This window comes from Lissotriton helveticus, chromosome 8, assembly GCF_964261635.1.
Source record: "Lissotriton helveticus chromosome 8, aLisHel1.1, whole genome shotgun sequence".
Taxonomy (NCBI): Eukaryota; Metazoa; Chordata; class Amphibia; order Caudata; family Salamandridae; genus Lissotriton; species Lissotriton helveticus.
Genome location: NC_136069.1, coordinates 402560787 through 402585318, shown reverse-complemented (window position 1 = coordinate 402585318; position 24532 = coordinate 402560787).

Here is a 24532-nt window from a genome sequence, read left to right as displayed (position 1 = left end):
CTCAACCTGAGGACTGTCCATCACACCTCTACCAACACACACACAGGACCTTAACTCCCCCTACCCTAGACGCCCCAAATTCACCCAACTTGCTCCGACCAAACCATTCATCTGCCAATAACTGAGGAGCATGGCGTATTCCCTGCTCCGACCTCCTCTCCGACACCTCCCCCTCTCCCACCATTTCCCTCCTACTTCACTCCCTCATTCAACAGCCGGCTCGCCCGTGCTCCAACAGAAACTCATCTAACCTCCCTTCCCCTAACCTCCCCTCCCTAACCTCCCTTCCCCTAACCCCCTTTCCCCTAACCTCACTCCCATTGCCCACTCTCCTGGCACTCCCTTACATGACATTGGGAAATCTCCTAACACCCCCTTCCCCCAACCTCCATCCCATTGCCACTCTTCTGGCACTCCCTTACATCACAGTGGAAAATCTCCCAACCCCCCTTCTCCCAACCTCCATCCCATTGCCCGCTCTCCTTGCATTCCCACTCTTCTCACAGAGATCTCCCCTCTTGCTGATTTCACCCCTCAACCGGCCTGGGTCTCCCCCGCCCCTCCCACTGTCCAATCCTCCACCTCCCCTCCATGTAATACATAATCCACATTCAGAGCCTGCTGCAAAACTGGTCCCATCCTTGCCATACTAGTCCCTCCCAGCCACAATATTATCAGACTAGACAATGTCAAGAAAACAGGAGGTGGCATAGCCTGCATCTTCCGCAACTCTCTCACAGCAAAACAATCCTCCTCAGATAATCTCTCTTCCTGTGAATACTTAGGAATAGACATCACTAGTGCACACATACCCTTATGCTCCCTTCACATCTTCTACCACCCCCAGGTGATAACCTCCCTCCAATTGAACAAACTATGGAAACCATCTCCTCCAACTTCATTGGTGACTTCAATCTCCACTGGAATTACCTGCATGATCAGGCGGTTAACACTTTCAAGAACTTGATCTAATCATTTCCAACCCCAACACCATTCATCTCGAATCTATTCTTCCCTGTGACTGGTTGGACCATCACTATATCAACTTCCTTATCCTTAATAGCTGGATCCTCAATAGATCACAACCACTAAAACTAAAGGGGAACAGCATTTACAACGCAACTTTTACAACGAAGTACCTTTACGACGCAACCATTACAACGCAACTTTTACAACCACTTGCACTGGGGGGTACTCTAGGATAGGGAATAGTTTTAATTTACTATCCAACACCTTCCCTACTATCCACGGGGACTGGAGTTGGAATAGTAAATGAAACTATTCACTATCCAGCGCCCCCCAACGCAAGTCCTTGTAACGACTTGTGTTGTAAAACTTGCATTGTAAAGGCATGCGTTGTAAAAGCATGCGTTGTAAAGATGTACATCCAAACTAAAACATTGGAAAAGATCGCTTCACAACACTAGCGCTAATGAGCTCATAGCGCTCTGCAATGACTCCCTTCCGCCGCCTGCAAACATGAACGACGTGCATGACCTCACTGAGAACTATAACAATGCCATGGTCTCGGCTCTGAATGCTACGGCCCCCCTACAACTAAAAAGAATACCCGCCAAGGATTCCAAACCTTAGCTCAATGACAGCCTAAATGCAAACAGATGCAGCCTTAGACTAGCTGAACGCACTTGGAGATCCACTCCCTCCACGGATCTTCTAAAAATACTAAGACTCAAAAGAAGTAGATACAACAAACTCATTAGAGCCACAAAACTTTCCTTCTTCAAAGCCCAACTGAACAAAGCAAGAAATCGCCCGATATGACTATTTGAGCAGATTAAAACACAATCCAACAACGCACCCACCCAATCTCAGCACTTCGCGTGTCTGTAGCCAAACTGCAAAGCGGTTGCTGACTTCTTCCTAGAAAAGTCAAACAAGATTGAATCTGATAAAAGGTCTGCTGCACTCTTACTCTCATCACCTCCTGCCTCCTCCCTCTCCAAGCCCCCTCCCAGCCCACCTGGTTTCTCTCCCAAAAACAAGGCCTCTTGTAGTCAATTCACACCCCTCAATTACATTACCATCCTCAACACTCTCTCGACCATTAAACCCTCAACTCACTTCATTGATCCCCTCCCCCCAACTTCTATAAAGAAATGATAGGCTCATTAGCACCGCTCTGGTCCGAGATCATCAATGCCTCTCTTCGTCAAGGTGAGATCCCGGACTGCCTGAAGGAGGGCCTAGTGCTCCCCATCCTTAAAAAACCCTCGGCTAACCCTGAAGACCTGAATAATTACATACCAATTACAAACATTCCTACTGTGGCTAAACTACTGGAGAAATGTGTTTATGAACAATTGCGCAAACACATTGAGCAATTCCAGCTCATCGACCTATTCCAATCGGGTATCCGCACTGGCCACAGTACCGAAACGGCCATCACTCACATAGTGGGCGACGCTCTCACTTTACTGGACCAGAATGAAGCTTGCCTATTAATTCTTCTTGAACTCTCATCTGCATTCAACACTGTCAAGCATGTTAATCTTCTCCACCTCATTGAATGCAGAATGGGACTCTCTGGCACGGTCCTTAAATGGTTTGCCTCTTTCCTCAACAATAGAACACAAAGAGTCAAATCCAATCAAACACTATCCAACCCCAGTCTCTGCATGCTGGGTGTTCCACAAGGGTCCTCACTATCCCCCACACTCTTTAACCTTTTCCTGGAACCACTGACGGTAATTCCTAAAGCCTCCAACATCCAATATCACATGTACGCTGATGACACCCAACTGCACGTGAAAATATCCACACCGAAGACATCAATGCTCTCAACGGAACCCTGCTCAAAACCCTAAACTGACTTACCTCGAACCATCTCAAACTAAACGCCCTCAAGACGGAATTCCTCCTCATTGCACAGGTAGGCAAACCCCCACTGTTGTGAAATATCTCTCTAATCTCACCACGCTCAGCTGCACACTAGATCTCATTAAAACCACGAAATCACTGGGAATTCTGCTTGATAAGAACCTAAACGTGCAAGAGCACATCAGAGCCTCTACCAAAGGAGTGAACTTCCAGCTGTGCATCCTTAAAAAAATCAAACCCTACCTTCCCCATGAGGATTTCAAACCGGCAGTGCAAGCACTGTTCATCTTGAAACTAGAATATGGCAGTGCTACTTTATGTGAACTGCCGAAACTCAGTTTATCCCCCATCAGAGCTTTTCTAAATGTGGCTACGAGACTCATCACGGGTTCGAAGAAGACCAACCACATCTCGCCGAACTTGAAATCACTCAACTGGCTTCCTTTTGAGGCAAGGACCCATAGAGCTCTTCACTTTAATACCCCACTCTACCTGACAAATAAGCTGGAAATTTCTGGGGGCTCCTGGTCCACAAGGAGCACCAGCACCTTGCTACTCAAGCCAAAGAAATTCAATAAGCTTAAAACCTACAATCGTACATTCTCGGGCATTGCCCCGAGAATCTGGAACACCCGTCCAGTGGAGACAAGGCTTATTCCATCCACATTTGCCTTCAAAAGGGAATTGAAAACACTACTAATGAACAATGTGCTGATCTAGAAGCTTTGCTAATGCCCTAATTTTCTTTCTACCCTAGCCTTCTCCCTATTTGCCACCATCATGTAATGTTTGCTCTTGTTGCTCATTGACCTACTTGTACCTTGATTTGTCTCCTTGAGCTGTGTTCCTATGTCTTCTTCAACTGTATATAAAGCGTTCTGATACGCACTTGGGTCATATTCGCGCTATATAAAACTTATAAATAAATAAACAATATTGTCTGGCTACTAAGTACCAGTGGCTGCATAAAGCAGGCGAAAGTGTTTGACGCAGCAGCGTCGTAAAACTGACTCAGTAAAATCTTGTAGATTTCACTGTGTCAGTTTTATGGGGCTTTCCTGCGAGGGAATGCCCAACCTGCGACAGAAGGCCCACATGAAACTTGACGCAGGTTTCATGTGGCGCAGGGCTTTACAACGTGATGCATCTGCCTAGATGCATCACGTTGTAAATAAGTCACAACGTGGCGCATGGTTTGCGCCGCTCCTGCGTCACAAATGTCGCAAGGGGCTTGAAAATTTGCCCCACTGAATTTAGGCCGTGTCATTGCTAATGTTATCACTTTACTCTTATCGTGAACCAAAGTTTTTTTTCTAGATGTAAATATATCTCTGTATTGTAATTACAAATGTTTCAGTGTCGTTATTCAAAAACATTCACAAAGATAGTTTTCAACTTTGCTTCGCATATATATTTGTCATCTTCCAAAGTTCATTTATTGTACAGTATCAATTTTAATGCCGTATATGGTCGTTATCAATTCCTTGTGTTGCTTGCATCTCAGCAGACTATTGATTGGATTTTCGTAGGATAATTTAAGCACAGACTTTATTTTATGTCCAAAACATTTATCTTGTTCATTGGCCAAACACGTCCTATTTTTCAAACAACCTTTTCTGCCTAACCATTCCATTAGAGAACTTCTCTGCTTCACTCGTCTGCCTGACATAAGACCCAGGACCTCAGACTGTGAGTAAGTATGCCTCTGTAAGGTGATATAAGGATTAACTTTGTTCTGCAGTCCATTGTTACCATACATACCCTCTGCCTCCATTGTTCTCACATATAAGCATTGGCACATTTGAAATTGTATTTGGGGTCTGTTGTGTTAAACCTAACGACAACATTCAAGGTAGATAAGTTTATTTTGAAATGCTTACCATTTTAGCAGTTTGGGCTTTAAACTTTAATGGCCATTGTATTGTATGTCAATTATATATTCTACTAAATGTCTCAATATTTTCATGTGTTATGCCTTCTAGGCCAATGTGGGCTCCTAGGATCTTCCAGTTCTGTTTAAAACAGCTATAATTCTCTTTCTTTATTTGCGTGCTTTTGGGACTGAAATGTTCCTCCTATGGTGATGGACGTGTACCCCTGCCACTGATTTTCCCAGCTGCAGTGATATCTGGATCTTTGGTAATGATTTCTGTTCATGAGTGAACACGAATCATGCTTGTGTGTTATGACCAAGGCCTGTCTCATGGACTGTGGTCTGCTTAGACACCCAGAACAGTAACCTCAGGAGGTGTATTGCTACTGCCTTCACCTGGAGCTAAGTAGCACAAGCGTGGAAGTGGTGCTAGGATGTGCGAGTGCCTGTGAAAAGGAACAGCACTTTGGAGATCAAATGTGATTCTGCATGAATGAGAAAGATTGTATGTGTTGCCAGGAAGAGGTACAGTACATTCAATCAATCAAAATTTGTATAGCGCGCTACTCACCCATTAGGATCTCAAGGCGCTGGGAGGAAGGGGGGTCGCTAATGCTCGAACAGGCAGGTCTTGAGTTGTTTCCTGAAGGAGAGATGGTCCTGGGTCAGCTGTAGGTGGGTGGGGAGGGAGTTCCATGTCTTGGCCACCAGGTAGGAGAAGGATCTTCCTCCGGCGGTGGCTTTGCAGATTCGTGGGACGGTGGCGAAGGCGAGGCTGGCAGATCGGAGCTGGCGGGTGGGTGTGTAGAGTGTGAGGCGGCTGTTGAGATATTTGGGGCCCAGGTGGTGGAGAGCCTTGTGTGCGTGGGTGAGGAGTCTGAACGTGATCCTCTTGCTGACGGGGAGCCAGTGCAGGTCTCTCAGATGGGCAGAGATGTGGCTGTGACGGGGGATGTCCAGGATGAGCCGTGCCGAGGCGTTCTGTATGCGCTGGAGTCTTTTCTGGAGTTTGGCTGTGGTTCCAGCATAGAGGGTGTTCCCGTAGTCCAGTCGGCTGGTGACGAGAGCCTGGGTGACTGTCTTCCTGGTTTCGGTGGGGATCCATCGGAAGATCTTTCGGAGCATGCGCAGGGTGTTGAAACAGGTTGGCCAGATGGCGTTGACTTGCTTGGTCATCGTGAGGGAGGAATCCAGGATTAAGCCTAGGTTGCGTGCATGGTCCGTTGGCTTGGGGCGGTGCCCAGGGCCGGGAGCCACAAGGAGTCATCCCAGGCAGAGGGGGATGGTCCCAGGATGAGGACTTCCGTCTTGTCTGAGTTCAGTTTCAGACGGGTGAGCTTCATTCATTCCGCGACGTCTTTCATTCCTTCCTAGAGGCTGGCTCTGGCGGTGGCGGGGTCGTTGGTGAGGGAGAGGATCAGCTGGGTGGGGCTGAGCGAGGATCCTTACGGAACCTTGCAGATGACTTCAGTGGCTGCGGATCGGAACGGGGGAGGCGGACTCTCTGGGTTCTTCCGGCGCGGAACGAGATGATCCACTCCAAGGCTGTTCCTTGGATTCCAGTGTTGTTGAGGCGCTGTATCAGGGTGCGGTGGCATACGGTGTTGAAGGCTGCTGAGAGGTCCAGGAGGATGAGGGCAACTGTTTCCCCATTATCGAGCAGGGACCTGATGTCGTCGGTAGCTGCGATGAGGGCTGTCTCGGTGCAGTGGTTTGCTCGGAAACAGGACTGCGATGGGTCGAAGGATCCGTTTGTCTCGAGGAAGGCGGAGAGTTGTTTGTTGACGGTCTTCTCGATGACTTTGGCAGGAAAAGGGAGGAGCGAGATGGGGCGTAAGTTCTTAAGGTCTGTGGGGTCCGCAGTGGGTTTCTTCAGGAGGGTGCTGAGCTCGGGATGTTTCCAGCTCTCCGGGAAGGTGGCGGATGCAAAGGAGCTGTTAATGATGTCTCGGAGTTGGGGTGCGATGATGGAGTCGGCTATGTTAAAGATGTGGTGTGGACAGGGGTCGGTTGGGGAGCAGGAGTGGATGGTGTTCATCGTGCGAGTGGTGTCTTCGGTGCTGACCGGGGTCCAGGTGCAGAGGGTGGTGGTGGGGGGCGCTGGTTCGGTGGTTGGGTGTGTGGTCTGTGGGCCAAAGCTGTTGTGTATGTCGGCGATCTTGCGGTGAAAGAACAAGGCGAGTGCGTCGCAGAGGTCTTGCAAGGGTGTGATGTCGTGGTTGACAGGATGACCAGGCGCACTCACAGGGAGCCGCGCGGTGCGTGGAGCGACCGGCCCTGCGAACAGGGTCAGAGGTCACAGCTCACCACCGCGCGGACTTCTCTCTAAATGGCCAGTGGGAGGGAGAAGCAGCTGGGAGGCGGGAGCGGCGTGGCGAATGGAAAGGGGAGAAGGGTACAGAAGAGAAAAAGGGGCAGGGCCACCGGGGAGCAGCGGCAGGGAGCGGGGAGCGGGGGGGGTGTACAGAGCGGGAAGGACGGTCCCAGGGGCAGCGAAAATTAAGAAAATACAGTTGCAAATAGAGAGGAACAAAATACAAGTGCAGGCACAGAAAACAGAAAAAAATACAAAAACCTTAGCAGTAGGGGCAGCGGCGAACTCGCGGTGGCAGCGTGGATGACCAGGCGCACTCACATGGAGCCACGCAGTGCGTGGAGCAACCAGCCCTGCGAACAGGGTCAGAGGACATTGGAGATTGCTTGCATTTGAATGCATGTGTGCGCAGGTGTATGTGTGAATTTGTGGGGAGCACAATGCATGGAAGACACTGGGTTCCATTTAGAGCGACCCAGAGCTTGCTGGAGGAGCAGAGAGCAGTATAGGTATTCCCTCAGACAATATTGTGAATTAAAGCAGCCATGAGAGGTGGGTGGAACACAGATTGGAGCAAGGCTCTTCAGTGCACTTCAACAGGAGCTCTTTGATTCTGAAAGGAGGTCACTGCTCAAAGGGTCCTGGGCACATCGGAGGAAGGAGATTGGGCTAATATGAGAATAAGAGTATGGTTGGCGCCCTTTGATAACCTTTCAAAGCACATATTGCTGAGTCTAAAACCCAGGTGTTTGGGGCACTCAAGATTGGAGTCTGCCCTACTGTGATTGATTATTCTCTAGAGGAAAAGCACAGCAAAGGATTGGGCACTTTAAAGTGTGCAACCCCCAGAACTCGAACTTCAATTAAGAGACACTAAATCACAAGTGTGTCTGGAAATGGACTATAAAAAGACAAACTGAAACTACATCAGTGTGGAGACCCTCAGAATGACTTGTGCCTGTTGCGACCAGGAATGGTGACTAAGGGTCTGCCAGTCTCCTATGCTGGGTGAGGTACATCACACAGCTAAAAACAGGAACACTTGCCTTGAGACTATAGCACTGGCTTCTGCCCAAGACCAGTAGGCTCTGTATGATGAATGAGATAGCTTGGAGGGAACAAAGTCTAGTAGGGAACCCGTGACTTGGATCCCCAGAGAAGAATGTGAGATTTTGGTCTCTCAGGATCAGTGCACTGATCAAGCTGCTGACCTGTGTGTTAAAGCCCAATGACCCCCTTGCCATGTGGGGGACCGTGGTGGAGAAAAAGGGTTATGGGCCTTGGCATTGCACTGTGTGAGATGCAGGGCAGTTGCCCAATACAGCTCTGTGAACCAAGGAGGAGGGACAATTTGTTTGTGCCGCCCGTGACCCCCATGTAGTGGGAGCATGGTGAAGAGAGAGGTTCATCGTATTGCATGTGCTGCTATGACCCTGTCAGAAGAAAGGGACCATGAAGGAGGTAGAGGGACATCACCCTAAACCCATGAGCAACAGAGACCTGCCCCTGGATCCCAGCAGAACCTTACTCAACTCCAGGTCATCTGGACATAGGCAGACTGCTTAGGAGTGCCTGGGGACTCTATACTGCCAATCCACGAGAGGAGGTGAGATTGTCAAATGGACAAACTGGCTGGCGGGCCATGGTGAACTTGCTCTGAATTAATGCACTCCGTAGATCTTACTAAAGAGCCTCATAAACCATCTAGACATCAACGTCTTAGCGTGGCCTAGCTTAGATGTCACCACACGTGAATGGGAAATAAACATCCACCCTAAACGGGGAAGTGGGACAGGAAAGCTGACAAGGGTAACACTAATGGGCTTGCTTCAAGATGGATGTTCTAACTTTTTGCAGTGTGTTGTATTGTATTTTGTGTTACTACATAAGTACTCCTGTTTACATAAAATCAAGTACTTGGCTAGACAAAACTTTTTGTGGTACTAGATAAATACTCCTTTTTACATAAAATCAAGGTCTTGGCTATACAAACATTTATTGGCATTGTTGGATGTATTTTGAGTTGTGAATCTGTGCTCACCTTACACCTACCTCCTCCCCACGAAGCCCTGGACTGCTCAACCTGGGCTACCGCTAGGAGTCAAATTCTGAAGGGGTACTTGCCCCACTTGCTTAGAGCCCATAGGAGGCCTGGCCCAGAAACATCAAGAGTAATAGGCCTCAACCTTCTCGGTTGGGCCCAGTAATTCCTGCTTGCCCTGGGTCCTCTTAAAAGGTTTCTGAAGGAGACATACATTTAAAACACATACAACACATTTTTCGAGGAGCTTCTCATATTAATAATAAATTAAATAGAAGAACTTTCTGTAGTGTGTGACCTAGTTTCATCTTCGTTAGCCTTTTCTTAACACATTCTTTATACAAAGTTTAATCCAGGCCTTCAATTTTCCAATTGTTTATGTACATCAATGGTTGGTCAATTGGTTGGAACTACAATTCTATCAGGTTCTCTTCAGACATACTTCCCTGAACAATGATGACTCTGCAATTAACAAACCCAAAAAATCAAGTTGTAAATGACAGGATTGTTCTCACTGATTTGGTCCTGCTGACAAATGCCACTCCTGGATCCATATGTAATTCAGACCATAATGCCTGCTTTTGGTCAAATTTAGGCCATTCCTATATCAGTTGCATCCAAGTCCCTCGGCTTTCAGGCAAGTGATACAAAGATTGTTTATTTATGGTGTGCTTTTGTCGAATCACTTGGATGAGAAGTATAATGGGTATTGAAAAAAATAGACATCTAAATTGGCGGGATCTATCAAGGAGACAATATATGGAGAGGTTCCTCTCTTGCCATTATTCAGGTAAAATAAAAGTTTTTAATTCTTGCACTGAACGAGAGCAAATTTTGGACTAAGGTCAGTGATTCTAGTTTCTTGAAATTGTTGATAAACTAGCACAATATAACCTTAAAATGGGGGAGAGTCGAAATACAACACAGCACAGTTCAGTGTTGAAAAATAACTATACTAGATGCTTTATTTCATATTTTTGCTGTATCTTTGCAAAATAATTACGCTGTTCCTATCCAGTATCTGGCTACCTCCCCATATATCTATGTTGGGCCCTCCTGTATAACTTCAGGTTAAACCAAAAAGTATACCGTTCCTACTATTCAGCATTTTCATTATGGTATGCCAGAAACTTGTGTCAGCGTCAGTAGAGAAGACTTTTGCTCTGCCCACATGTTTTTTGCCAACATTACATGTGTTGCTTGGGCAGGAGTTGTGTGCCTTTTCAAAAAGTGTTTTGACTCCAAACAGCTGTGAAAATGTTGCTTATTTATTCAGATACTTAAGCTTGAATTTCAGGAGCATGCACATGGCGTTGTAATGGCGTAAAGGTTTCTTACCGTGTTTATCTCTGGCAGAAGCACAGATCATAGGAGGGCATTTATTAATCTACATAGATTCTAAGATCTACCTTGACGGGGCAGCTGCCACCTGACCTTTTAACCTACATCAATATTATTCTGTAGTTCTTAGCTTCCACATAAAAATACTTATCCATTTCTGTGCTATCTACTTGTAATGCTTTACATTATCATCCAGAATTCCTTTACAACCAGACCTATTGGCATTTCCAATTATTGTTTTAACTATTGTGTATATCCCCTACACAGTCCACAAAGACTCTTAAATCGTATTTTTAAAACATTTTGGGTTATTAAAGTTGACGGTGTATCTCAAACCCCTTGTTTGCTGGATATATAATCACTAATATCAGTAAAATACTGGTCTTGGAGATCTGCAATAGTAGTTTTTCTAATTTTGAGCTAGGGTTGTGAGATTATAGAATTTGACTTGTGATTAAGGTCACCTCCATCCCCAAGAGAGGCACAAATTTTAGTATGGAAAACGCAGCACCTTTTATCAGCTAATGGATAGGAGGCAATTACTAATTAGAATGTTGAGCTTAAAAAGAGTAATTTTTACAGAGCTGGCTAGACATAAAATCAGATACGCACTTTGGAAGTGTAATTGTTTTGAGTACATTTATCCAGGACACTTAGAAGAGTGGAATATGCCACTAGGTCTAAAAATCCTTTGCAAATGTCTCCAGTGTAGTGTCCTCCCAGCCTGGGTACACCTCACACAGAGCTTAGTATATTACACATCTGTATTCTGCTGGGTGTAACAGCAAACTCAATATTCTAAAACATGCTTTCATGACATTGCACTCTGACACATATGTCACAACTCAAGTGAGTATGTTAGGAGCCAAAATGGTTCGGTCATAAAATATTGCAAGACCCTACACCCCCATTAAGTCAAAAATGTATTAATTTTACAAATCAACATATGTATATAAAAAAAAAATATATATATATATATATATATATATATATATATATATATATTCACTGAAAAAACCATAGGTTTCACCCCAGTTATAGTTAGGAATTAGCATTTAAAAAACCTATTAAATTCACTGAAAAAACCAAAGGTTTTACACCAGTTATAGTTAGCTGGAAATTTTACTCGCATAAAACCATTGAAATTCCCACGTTATAGTTAGTTGGACTCACTATAACTTGCGCGTGCAATGCACTGCTGATGACGTCACATATTACATCACTCATGACATGGTCAGTGACATCACTCATGACAACACTGATCACTGATGACACCATCCTTGTGACAGAGTGACAGACCTCCTTTCACTGTAATGTAACCCTTGAAACAATGGTTTTATGCGAGTAAAATTTCCAGCTAACTATAACTGGTGTAAAACCTATGGTTTTTTCAGTGAATTTAATAGGTTTTTTAAATGCTAATTCCTAACTATAACTGGGGTGAAACCTATGGTTTTTTCAGTGAATTTCATAGGTTTTTTAATAGCAAATATCTATAGGTAAGAAAGTAATAATTTTTATTATAAATTTTAAATAGTGTAAATATATATATATTTTTTATTGTTTGCCCTGGTACGCGCCCCGGAGCGTACCGGTGAACGCACGGGTAAGCGCAATGTTACGGCGTGCCCCGGGGCGCGTACCGGGGAGCGTCCCGAGAGCGCTATTCCCGCGAAGGAAAACAACATCATGACGTTTCGCGTAGTCGCGTGATGCGTCATATGACGCACTGCGTAAGCGCACCCGGAATCACGCGATCGCATACGATCGCGCAACGTCATGACGCGCTTACGCGACGCGCCCCGGGGCGCGCCCCGGGGTGCGTTGCGTAAGCGCGTCGGGTCATGTGATCTGAAAATAACACTTTTCATTGGTGCAGATCAGTTTTGGTTTCCAAATGATGAGAGCTTGGATCATGTGACTTGAAAATAACACTTTTCATTGGTCCAGAACACTTTTTTTTTCAAATGATGAAAGCCCCCACCTTTTTCCTCACTCTGACTTTCTACTTTGAGAGAGGAAGACCTGTATCTGATTCTGACAATGGCATGATTAGGAGCTGCAGCTGGTGAACCCCCTCCACCACCACAACCACCTAGAAAGGAAGGACCACCATCCCAGTTCCTTGTCCCTGAACAAGAAGAGGATGAGGAGGAAGAACAGGAGGAGGAGGAACAACCCAGGCAATTTTTGCTTGAAGAGCCAAGACAGAGTCACATAAAAGTGCATTTTATTTGGGACTTCTTCTCCCACCCTCCTGGGCAGAAGAAAGTGAATGCCCCTAAGGTTAAGTGCCTTATTTGCGGAGATATTCTTTCCAGGGGCAATTCCAAGAAGAAATATTCATTCGGCAATTATACTATGTTGCGCCACATGCAAAGGTTGCATCCTAATAATCTTGCTCAAGCAGAGGTTCGTGCCATGGCGCAAAATCAGAAGAATCCACAGCCCAGCACCTCCTCTGCCAAAGTATCACATGCAGCACCTGAAGGACGGCAAATGGTGCCCAATGTTCAAGAATTTTTTGGGCAGTCTCAAATTTGTATGTGTCTTCTGTGGCAAGACACTGTGCTATGGGGAACTAAGCGTGATCTTAATAAGCAATGCGGTGGAAAACCATCAATATAACCAAAAGAAGAAGCAATAAATCTTTTTTCTTGCTCCTGTTGAGCCATTTGTAATTCCTTTTTTGTTGTTCCCCCAAAAAAACACCAAAAAAATTATAAAAGTGTTCAAAAAAAAAAAAAATGTTCAGAAAAATAATAAAAAAATATAAAACAACAAAAACATTAAAAAAAGTTCTTTTCAGAACTACCTCCCATTTTAAAAAAATTATTAAAATTTATAGCACTCTTGACTTCATTTTTCTCATGGGTTCGCTTCCCGGTGCTCGCACCGGTGAGTGCCCCGTTAGCGCAATAAAAAAAAAACAAGAAAAAAAAACAAGAGAAGGAGAGCATAAGAGAAAGAGAAAGAGAGAGTAATGTTAAGAGACAGACAGCAAGAGGAAGCAACACAGAGGTACTGTGTAATACATAGTAAAACAGTGTAAAAGATATAAGAAAGTGTAAGAGAGAAAATGAAAAAAATATAAGGCTGTGAAACAAAGAAAGAGAGAAGAAGAATACTAAAGCAGAGGCACATGAAGAATGTGAGTGGCTGTAAAGAGTAAAAGGAAAGAGAAAAAATGATGTACAAATAAAAGGTAATAACGGAACCAGATTTAAATAACACTGGTGAGGGAGAGAGAGAAAAAAGTAGTGTGCATAACTAAAGAGGGATGAAATAAGATGGATAAAATCGACTAAAGTTAAAACATGTGGATTGACAGAGAGAAAAAACTGAAAGAAGAAAAGAAGAAGTAACAGAAAGGGAATAATTGAAGCAGCAAAGAAATGTAAATAACTTAGTGTGCTTGTACTTCAGGGAGAAAGCATAATGAACAAGTAGTGAAAGAGTGAAGAGACAGAGACAATTACAGTAAGAGAGACGGACTGAGTGAACGGGAGTGAGAAACTGTGAGAACAGAGGGACTGAGAAAAGGACTGGAAGGAGTACAGTAAGTAAATCACCCACACAACACAACAGCTACCCTACCTCAAAGCACTCTAAAATATTATTTTACTGTTTCTCTTGGTTTTCCCCTTGTTACACTCCCCGGTGCGCTACCCATAGTATAAGTAAAGAGGGGTGAAAGAGGGAGAAATATTGAATTAGGATAACACATGGGGAGTGACAAAGAGAGAGGACAAAGAGAGTAAAGGGAACAGTACCTGAATGGGCTTGAGTAAAACAGCAAAAAAAGATAAGTAATGCAGTGTGTGTGACTTACAGGGAGTCAGTGGGTGTAGGTCGGAGTGTGGGTGTGTAAGGTGTGTCTGTGGGTGTGGTTGTGTGGAGTGTTTTGGTGTGGGTAGAGATGAGGGTGTGTGAAATATGTGTGAGAAGTGTATGAGTGTGGGGTGTATATGTGTTCGATGTATGTGTGTGTATGGAATGTGTGTGTGTGTGTTTGAGGAGTGTGTGTGGGAGGATTTTTTGTGTGTATGAGGTGTGTGTGTGGTGTGTGTGTGGGGTGTATGTTACAGGTATGTGTATGTGTTGGGAGGGGGATGAGGTATATGTGTAGGAGTAAGGTAAATAATTAAGAAAAAGAGAATGAGTGAAGAAGCAAAGGAAGGGAACAGAGGGTAAGTGAAGTAAAGAATAGGGATCAAAAGAAGTTGAATATGAGAGGGTAAATAGGGAAAGGGGAGTAAACATGGAGAATAAGAATAAGTGAGAGAAGCAGAGTAAAAACACAGGAGTGAGGTAGATTGAGAAAATGTTAGTGACCTTAAAGCAAAGGGTGATAACAAACTACATTTTTTTAGTCACACTTACCATATAATAAATGTAACTTTAATTTTTTTTACTACAGTTGGTATCTGTGAAAGAGAGAAGAAAAAATAAGTTATAATTAGTAAAATATGTATTTTAAATTAAAAGATACAAATGAAGAGGTTAAAAATCATAACACTCTATTTAGAAATGAAGTTAGAGTGAAGAACACAGAAAGGGAAATAAACTAAGGTAGAAGGACAAAAAGAAGGAAAAAGAAATAGAAGGAGAGCAAATTACAAAGAGTAAGGCATATAGATTCAGTGAGAAAAAGAGAGAGAAGAACAGAGAAATGAACTAAAGGTAAGAAAGATACTAAAACAATGTGAGTTAGCAAAACTAAATCAGGAAACAGAAGTAAGTAAAAAGATGATGACTGAGACAGAGAACAGTCTAATTAAGGATGCATTTAGAAGAATGAGGAATAGAAGATAACTGAGAGTAAGTGAAGAACAGTCATAGAGTGAAAGGATGAAGGGAGACAGGATAATATACAACGATTGAAGGAAATGGACTGAGGAAGTTATAAGGTAGACACACTAAGAGAAAAACTGAGTGAGGTGGAGTACAATGAGTGAAAAAAGGAAATGAGTAACACAGAACTTCCAATGTTCATTAAAGCACTATCTACACTTAAACCTTGAGATTTATGAATTGTCACTGCATATGCCAAAAAAACAGGAAACTGTTTTCGGTGAACATATAAGTCTTTCACAAGCAAAAATCTAGCTGAACAACGTTAAATTTGTTCTATTTCGTCAATGCCATCAAATTTAATTTTAAAAATTTCAATTCGATCTCTATTTTTGTAATTCACAAAACCAACAACATGACCCATTGCTCCATTTACCAGACCTCTTTCAACATTTAAATTCCTTCTCAAAATAATACGACAATTAAAACACACATTCAGAGTCTTTTCAAAACCAGCAGTTTTAGATATAGTCTTCTCCAATGAATCCAATTTTGATTTCAAATTTTCTGACAAAATAATTGTTGCTCCCATATGCTCTATTTTATCTATAGCTTCCAGTTTCACTATCTCTTCATTTTCTAACTTCAGCATTTTGTTGTTGAACATGGAACATTCTTTCAGAGTAGGCATCAAACAAATGGCAGATTTCTTCTAGTTAATTTTCTTAAAAATATTCTCTGGAAGAATGTTTTCATTTGGGTACAAATTAGAAATTAACCGTCCATGTAAAGCTTCTTTCCCTTGTTGACTTATTTTTCCTACTCTTACATATTGTAAAATATTTTTATAATCTTCATCCTTTGCCTGCCGCATATTTTGAAGCAGTTCTGCATATTTGAAGTTTAACCATATATTAACGTTTCCAATGCTTCCTAGGCACTTCCTGGTATCTTCATGTGTGAGCATTTTGAACACAGGTTGTCCTTTCACTGGAGTCAACTGCAGAAGATCTCCAAAAACAATAATATGTTTTCCTCCAAATAAAACATCATAGTCTGTTCTAAGAATTTCTTGCATTCTCAAATGCACAAAAGCAAGCATTATATTTGACACCATGCTTACTTCATCAATGATAAGAAGTTTCATTTTCTTCAGGACTCTCGAAACTTCGGAACACGCATCTCCAGATAGCTTGTGATATTGCAATTTGTTATCATGCTCCACTGGCAGCATCAGTAAACGATGTAAAGTAATCCCTTTAATATTATGTGCTGCCAGCCCAGTTGGAGCGGTAACAAAACAAGACAGCGGTGATTCAGTCCTTTTCTGCAGATAAGATGCAATTGCTTTAATCAGAAAACTTTTTCCAGTTCCCGCTTCTCCACTCATGTACAGTTGGACAGGCTTAAATGATGTACATGAGCACTCTTTCTTCTCATGACTCAATCCATGTTCAACCTGTTCTGTGACTTCGTCATATATCAGTTTCTGCTCAAGGTTTAATTGTTTCACCAAATCTTCTAAATGAATTACATCCTCTTGAGCTTGCTCCATAGCTCTTTCCACTTCATCCATGGCAGTGGCAGCTTCATTTTGGATAATTGGTCCTCCTAGTGGATCCTGACTCAATGAAGCAGAACTCTGACTGCCTTGAGAACTATCTCTCGCAATCTCTGCAGCAATTGATGATTCTTGCTCTATTTCTTCATTCAACATTTGCAGATAATTTGGAAAAACAGGACATTCTGTTGTATCCTTCGTAGCATTAAAAGAGTCTTCATAACAGAGAAAATCTCCAAGTAGTTCCTCTTCTTCTCGCCATGGTTTAAAGAGTTGCAAAAGAGCCAAATGGTAAAATTCTCTTTTGTCTGGATTTTCACAACTCAATTTTCGATGATTAATCAAATGACCTTTTTTCTGTTTCACTAGACATCCTTCACATCCAATGATTCCATATATTCCATTATTGATATCTTCTCTGATTTTTCTTTTATAAATATATCTTTGCAGAACTTCATAGAGACAAACGTTCTCAAGGTGAGGACTTCTATTTGGATAGTATGTATCCAACATGTTTGTCTTCAAAATATCTGTACTTTCTGGTTCTTTCTCCGCCAAATACTCTATCTCTTGTACAGATTTCAAAACTCGATTTCGTGTTGCAGCAAGACCTAGACTCACCCAAATGATGGTTCTAGATTTGGCATAGAGACTTGCTGACGACAATCGATCAGAACATTCATATGCTCCAATTTCTCGATGCGACAACATCTTCAGACTGTAACTGTACAATTTCTTGCTTAGGCTCTTTTCATGTGAAATGTCCTCCCACATTTCCTTCACTTCTGTCTTTTCTTTTTTTGTGATGTAAGACGTCACATATCGAGCTACAGCAATAGAGTTGTCAGCAACAAATTGAATATCCATGTTAGCATTCCACATGGACAAAATCACTGGGTTGTAGTCATTGATGTACTTGGACCCTTCGTTTCTTTTTAAATTGTATGTATTTTTTGGTGATTTTCTCCTCACAGTATGTCGCAGAGAAGACATTAAATTATTTACTCTTCCTTTAGAAATCACTGGTCGTGGAAAAGCTAAACGACATTTTGAGTAGAACTTGTCCTTGTTTCTGAATTTTCGACGACAGTACTTTCCACAACGATGGGATTGAAAGCGTAAAACTTGTTGCCTTACATTGTTTTCTTCGGTAGTTTTCAGAACAGCACATGTTGAATACTTTTCAATGAAGCTCATCACTGTCTCATCTGAATCTGTTCCAAATTTGGGTGCATCTTTAATCCATAAGAACATATGTATGTGAGTAACACCTCTCGCTTGATACTCCTTTCTCCAAAAGAAATCCAAAACCTCTCCAAGGGGAGGATTTTTTTTGTTGGTAATAAAAGACATCATAGCTTCAAATCTATGATTGAAATATCTGCATACATTCACTGGATCCAAAGAACACAGTTCTCCAGGTGTTTTGAATTCTATATTTTGTATATTAGCATTGGCCTCTCGTAGAAATTGAAGTAAGTCCTCCCATGCATACTCGGCACAGCTAAGAGTGAGGAACCATGTAGGAGTTCCTACGTTTCTTAGCATACATTTCAATTCCCCATGGCGAAGGTACCAATACTCATTTGTACCACGCTGACATGCCATGAGATTGATTAGATGAGATTCTAAAATATTATCTTGCAGATTCACTTTCTCCATAAAGTCCCTTGCCGAAACATTTTGCAGATGTGCTCCACTTTTCAGAATATGGTTTACTGCATAAGAAAGCCCAGACAATTCACTTTCATACAGTAGATGAAACAAATAGGGAATGCATTGACAAAACCTTGCATCTTCAGCATATAATCTTACAGTTCGATATTCAGATGCAGGAATTTGAAGTGGTCGATCGTCATATCGTCCACCTCGACCTGTTGGAAATAGCTGTGGAAAACAACAAGCTTCCAAACTTTCTTCCCATACAGTAATGGGACTTCCTTTTGCTGTTTTCATTTGAAACAATTCAATTGCATTCCCCATTACTTCTTTGGAATGCAAAGGATGAACAGTATAATGTTCATATATTTCTTCACTTCTAGACACATCAACTTTTTCAATTTGGCCGCCTGAACAATCACTGTCTTCATCTGCAGCTTTTTCCTCTGCTGCAACACATACATCTTTGTAGTACTCATTGTTTTTGACTAAATACAACGTTGCCTTTTTGACTTTCCTAACATCCACTAAATCTTGCCAATTTTTTTTACTCTTTGTTGGAACCCCATTAACTAGAATAACTAAAGGTTCCTCTTCTACTTTTCCATACCAATTGTATCAATATTTTTTTTCAAATCTAGGGGCAAATAAACAACTCTTCCCTTTAATCCTCTCTGCAAATCTGTAGGAGGCAATTTCCCTATCTTAGGCTCCATGCGAACAATTGCCTGAAAAGGATGGACACATTGAATCAAAATAGACTCATATGTATTTAAATCCATCAATTCACGGGGAATGTCTACCAACTCCAGATTATTATGAACAGCTCTAGCAGGCATTCTGTTTTGATTTAATTTATCAGAACAATATTTACAAATACGCTGATCAGAACTCAAATAAAACAATTCTCCACCAACAAATAAGTTGCTAAATCTTTCCACTCATAATTATCCATCTTTTCACTTTTTGCATATAAATCAACTAACCTAGTCTGAATCTTATAATGAGTCCGTCGACAACACACACAAGTAAAATTCGGCCTTTCACTTGATTTCACCTTAAAACTGGTAATTTCCTTCTCAAACTTTTCTGTATTTAAAATCTGTACATTGTCTTCCACATTACCTTGAATTACTGTCTCAATTTCTACACTGTCCTCTTTTTCACGAAAATAACAAATCTCAATTTCTTCACAAATCTTCTTCACATCTAATTCAGTTCCATGCAAAAGAGCACTGTTTAATTGTTTAAGCTTAAGTGCGGGACTTTTTGCATAATACAACATTCTCACTAATTTCCTCATTTTGGTATGATGCACTACTAACATCCTAAAATGATGAAAACCACTCTGACAGACTTTTCTAGAAAGACAAGCCAGTGAATGGCCTTGCAAACCTGTGATTCCTCTCACTCTGCAAGGATCTAAGTCTTGCAACAACTTCACTTTCTGCTTTATTCTTTTCTTACTATATGTACGTAAGAAATTACAAAACAAATCAATTGATTCCTGTCGCACACTACAAATACTACTACACTTCCAAGTGTACACTGGACCCTTAGTACGTCTCCCTAAAACTCCATCAGATAACACCTCTTCTGGTTCTCTAGGCACAAGTTTCTCTTTTTCAATCGGACAACCGTCTTTCACTTCATACGCTCGACCACTGGTGTCAACTGCATGCACTAAATCATTCTCCTGGAAGTAACTCTCCTCATTAAAAAATGGCTCACAATTTGAACTGTGCATCCATTCTCCAGAAAAAACTTTACAAAAATTAGTCCGATTAAATACTCTTTTCCATCTACTGTTTGATTTGAAAACATCAATTGTCTTGTTAAGTGTCCTAATTCTATTGATTATTAAAATAAATAATTTTTTCTTAACTTCAAAAGCCTGATCAACAATCTTCTCCACACTTTTCTTTTTCTTATAAAAAGCAGCTCTCTGTTTACCTTTCCTAATGTTTTTTAACAAATTTAAAACCACTCTATTGCGAAACATTCGTCTACGAATGTCTCTAAACTGATTCTGCCTTCTATTCCTATACATATTATTCTCTCCTGCTCCAGTTTTAGGATTCTTTGAAGTTCTCTCCTTCCTTTTCAATTTTACTCTCTCATTTTCTTTTTCTACATGCTGTCCATCATTTTTTTGGGATGTACATATGTTACGTAAAAAAGACTTAGTTGTCTTACCAGGAGCTTGGTTCCTGTTTTTTGAAGTATTTGTTGTGGAAGAGTGCTGTAATTCCGTTGCTGTTTTTGATTTTTCCCGGTTACGTTGTTTCCTTGTCCTTTCCCTTGTGGGCATCTTTGCTTACTCTTCAAATAACGATTTCAATCTGTGTTAAAGAAAAAAGTAGCACATTATAGACTACTATTACCAAACAACAAAGCAATGACAAAAAGCAAACGATCTATACAGGGTTACAGATCAGGTGAGGATTCTCCAGGGGTGCACAAAAGGTGAGGCCTGTATTGAAGAGTATAGTGGAAGACAGCTCTGTCCACAAGTACAAAAGAGGATGAGACCTATGTCTAAGTCCACTGCACTCTTATACACAGGCTTCACCACCTATGCTTCTCGAGAAAGTATTGAGTTATATAGTTATATAGAATTGTATTTTATAAAATTGTGAAGCTCCATGTGAAAGCGTTTGCCTCAGTCTTATTCCTGTTGTGAGGCAGGTGCAAGATTTTGCCTCAGTCTTATCCCTGCTGTGAGGCAGATGATTGTAAATAGGATCTGTGCTGTGTTTCCTAAATGTGATGTCAAAAACGATTTTGGAGAAAATGAATGGTTTTTACATTTTTGATTATAATGTGGCGCAAAGGTTTAAAAAGTGACGCATCTACCTACATGCGTCACTTTTTAAATATGGGGCAAAAATATACATGTTTGGGCTTTCCTGGGGAGCCTAGGTGGTGAGGCTTGTATCTAAGAGTGCAGTGGACTAGGCTTCATGAAGCATATCCCTGTCTGCATTCTTAGACACAGGTGTCAATTTGACTCTTAACAATGATGTTAGCTGTGTTTTAAATCAGTGTAGGAAGCATATTGAGTTTGTTTGCATAGAGGAATTGTATTTTGTAAAATGGTGAAGCTCCATGTGAAAGCGTTTGCCTCAGTCTTATTCCTGTTGTGAGGCAGGTGCAAGATTTTGCCTCAGTCTTATCCCTGCTGTGAGGCAGATGATTGTAAATAGGATCTGTGCTGTATTTCCTAAATGTGATGTCAAAAACGATTTTGGGGAAAATAAATGGTTTTTACATTTTTGAGTATAATGTGGCGCAGAGGTTTAAAAAGTGACGCATCTACCTACATGCGTCAATTTTTAAATATGGGGCAAAAAGGTACTTGTTTGGGCTTTCCTGGGAAGCGTAGGTGGTGAGGCTTGTGTCTAAGAGTGCAGTGGACTAGGCTTCATGAAGCATATACCTGTCTGCATTCTTAGACGCAGGTGTCAATTTGACTCTTTACAATGTGTTTACCTGAGTTTTAAATCAGTGTAGGAAGCATATTGAGTTTGTTTGCATAGAGGAATTGTATTTTGTAAAATTGTGAAGCTCCATGTGAAAGCGTTTGCCTCAGTCTTATTCCTGTTGTGAGGCAGGTGCAAGATTTTGCCTCAGTCTTATCTCTGCTGTGAGGCAGATGATTGTAAATATGATCTGTGCTGTGTTTCCTAAATGTGATGTCAAAAAGATTTTTGGGAAAATAAATGGTTTTTACATTTTTGAGTATAATGTGGCGCAAAGGTTTAAAAAATGACGCATCTACCTACATGCGTCACTTTCTAAATATGGGGGGAAAAAGGTACATGTTTGGGCTTTCCTGGGGAGCCTAGGTGGTGGGGCTTGTATCCAAGAGTGCAGTGGACTAGGCTTCCTGAAGCATATCCCTGTCTGCATTCTTAGAGACAGGTGTCAATTTGACTCTTTACAATGATGTTACCTGTGTTTTAAATCAGTGTAGGAAGCATATTGAGTTTGTTTGCATAGAGGAATTGTATTTTGTAAAATTGTGAAGCTCCATGAGAAAGCGTTTGCCTCAGTCTTATTCCTGTTGTGAGGCAGGTGCAAGATTTTGCCTCAGTCTTATCCCTGCTGTGAGGCAGATGGTTGTAAATAGGATCTGTGCTGTGTTTCCTAAATGTGATGTCAAAAACGATTTTGGGGAAAATAAATGGTTTTTACATTTTTTAGTATAATGTGGCGCAGAGGTTTAAAAAGTGACGCATCTACCTACATGCGTCAATTTTTAAATATGGGGCAAAAAGGTACTTGTTTGGGCTTTCCTTGGGAGCGTAGGTGGTGAGGCTTGTGTCTAAGAGTGCAGTGGACTAGGCTTCATGAAGCCTATCTCTGCTGCATTCTTAGACACAGTTTTCAATTTGACTCTTTACAATGATGTTACCTGTGTTTTAACTCAGTGTAGGAAGCATATTGAGTTTGTTTGCATAGAGGAATTGTATTTTGTAAAATTGTGAAGCTCCACGTGAAAGCGTTTTCCTCAGTCTTATCCCTGTCGCGAGGCAGGTGCAAGATTTTGTCCCAGTCTTATCCCTGCTGTGAGGCAGATGATTGTACATACAATGTGTGCTGTGTTTCCTAAATGTGATGTCAAAAACAATTTTGGAGAAAATGAATGTTTTTTACATTTTTGAGTATAATGTGGCGCAGAGGTTTAAAAAGTGACGCATCTACCTACATGTGTCAATTTTTAAATATGGGGCAAAAAGGTACATGTTTGGGCTTTCCTGGGGAGCGTAGGTGGTGAGGCTTGTGTCTAAGAGTGCAGTGGACTAGGCTCCATGAAGCCTATCTCTGCTGCATTCTTAGACACAGGTGACAATTTGACTCTTTACAATGATGTTACCTGTGTTTTAACTCAGTGTAGGAAGCATATTGAGTTTGCTTGCATAGAGTAATTGTATTTTGTAAAATTGTGAAGCTCCATGTGAAAGCGTTTGCCTCAGTCTTATTCCTGTTGTGAGACAGGTGCAAGATTTTGTCTCAAAACACCTGTGTCTAAGAATGCAGCAGAGATAGGCTTCATGAAGCCTAGTCCACTGCACTCTTAGACACAAGCCTCACCACCTACGCTCCCCAGGAAAGCCCAAACAAGTACCTTTTTGCCCCATATTTAAAAATTGACACATGTAGGTAGATGTGTCACTTTTTAAACCTCTGCGCCACATTATACTCAAAAATGTAAAAACCATTTATTTTCCCCAAAATCGTTTTTGACATCACATTTAGGAAACACAGCACATATCCTATTTACAATCATCTGCCTCACAGCAGGGATAAGACTGTGGCTAAATCTAGCACCTGCCTCACAACAGGAATAAGACTGAGGCAAACGCTTTCTCATGGAGCTTCACAATTTTACAAAATACAATTCCTCTATGCAAACAAACTCAATATGCTTCCTACACTGATTTAAAACACAGGTAACATCATTGTAAACAGTCAAATTGACACCTATCTCTAAGAATGCAGACAGGGATATGCTTCAGGAAGCCTAGTCCACTGCACTCTTAGATACAAGCCTCACCACCTAGGCTCCCCAGGAAAGCCCAAACATGTACCTTTTTTGCCCATATTTAAAAAGTGACGCATCTATGCGTCATTTTTTAAACCTTTGCGCCACATTATACTAAAAAATGTAAAAACCATTTATTTTCCCCAAAATCGTTTTTGACATCACATTTAGGAAACACAGCACAGATCATATTTACAATCATCTGCCTCACAGCAGAGATAAGACTGAGGCAAAATCTTGCACCTGCCTCACAACAGGAATAAGACTGAGGCAAACGCTTTCACATGGAGCTTCACAATTTTACAAAATACAATTCCTCTATGCAAACAAACTCAATATGCTTCCTACACTGATTTAAAACACAGGTAACATCATTGTAAAGAGTCAAATTGACACCTGCGTCTAAGAATGCAGACAGGTATATGCTTCATGAAGCCTAGTCCACTGCACACTTAGATACAAGCCTCACCACCTAGGCTCCCCAGGAAAGCCCAAACATGTACCTTTTTTGCCCATAATTAAAAAGTGACGCATCTATGCGTCATTTTTTAAACCTTTGCGCC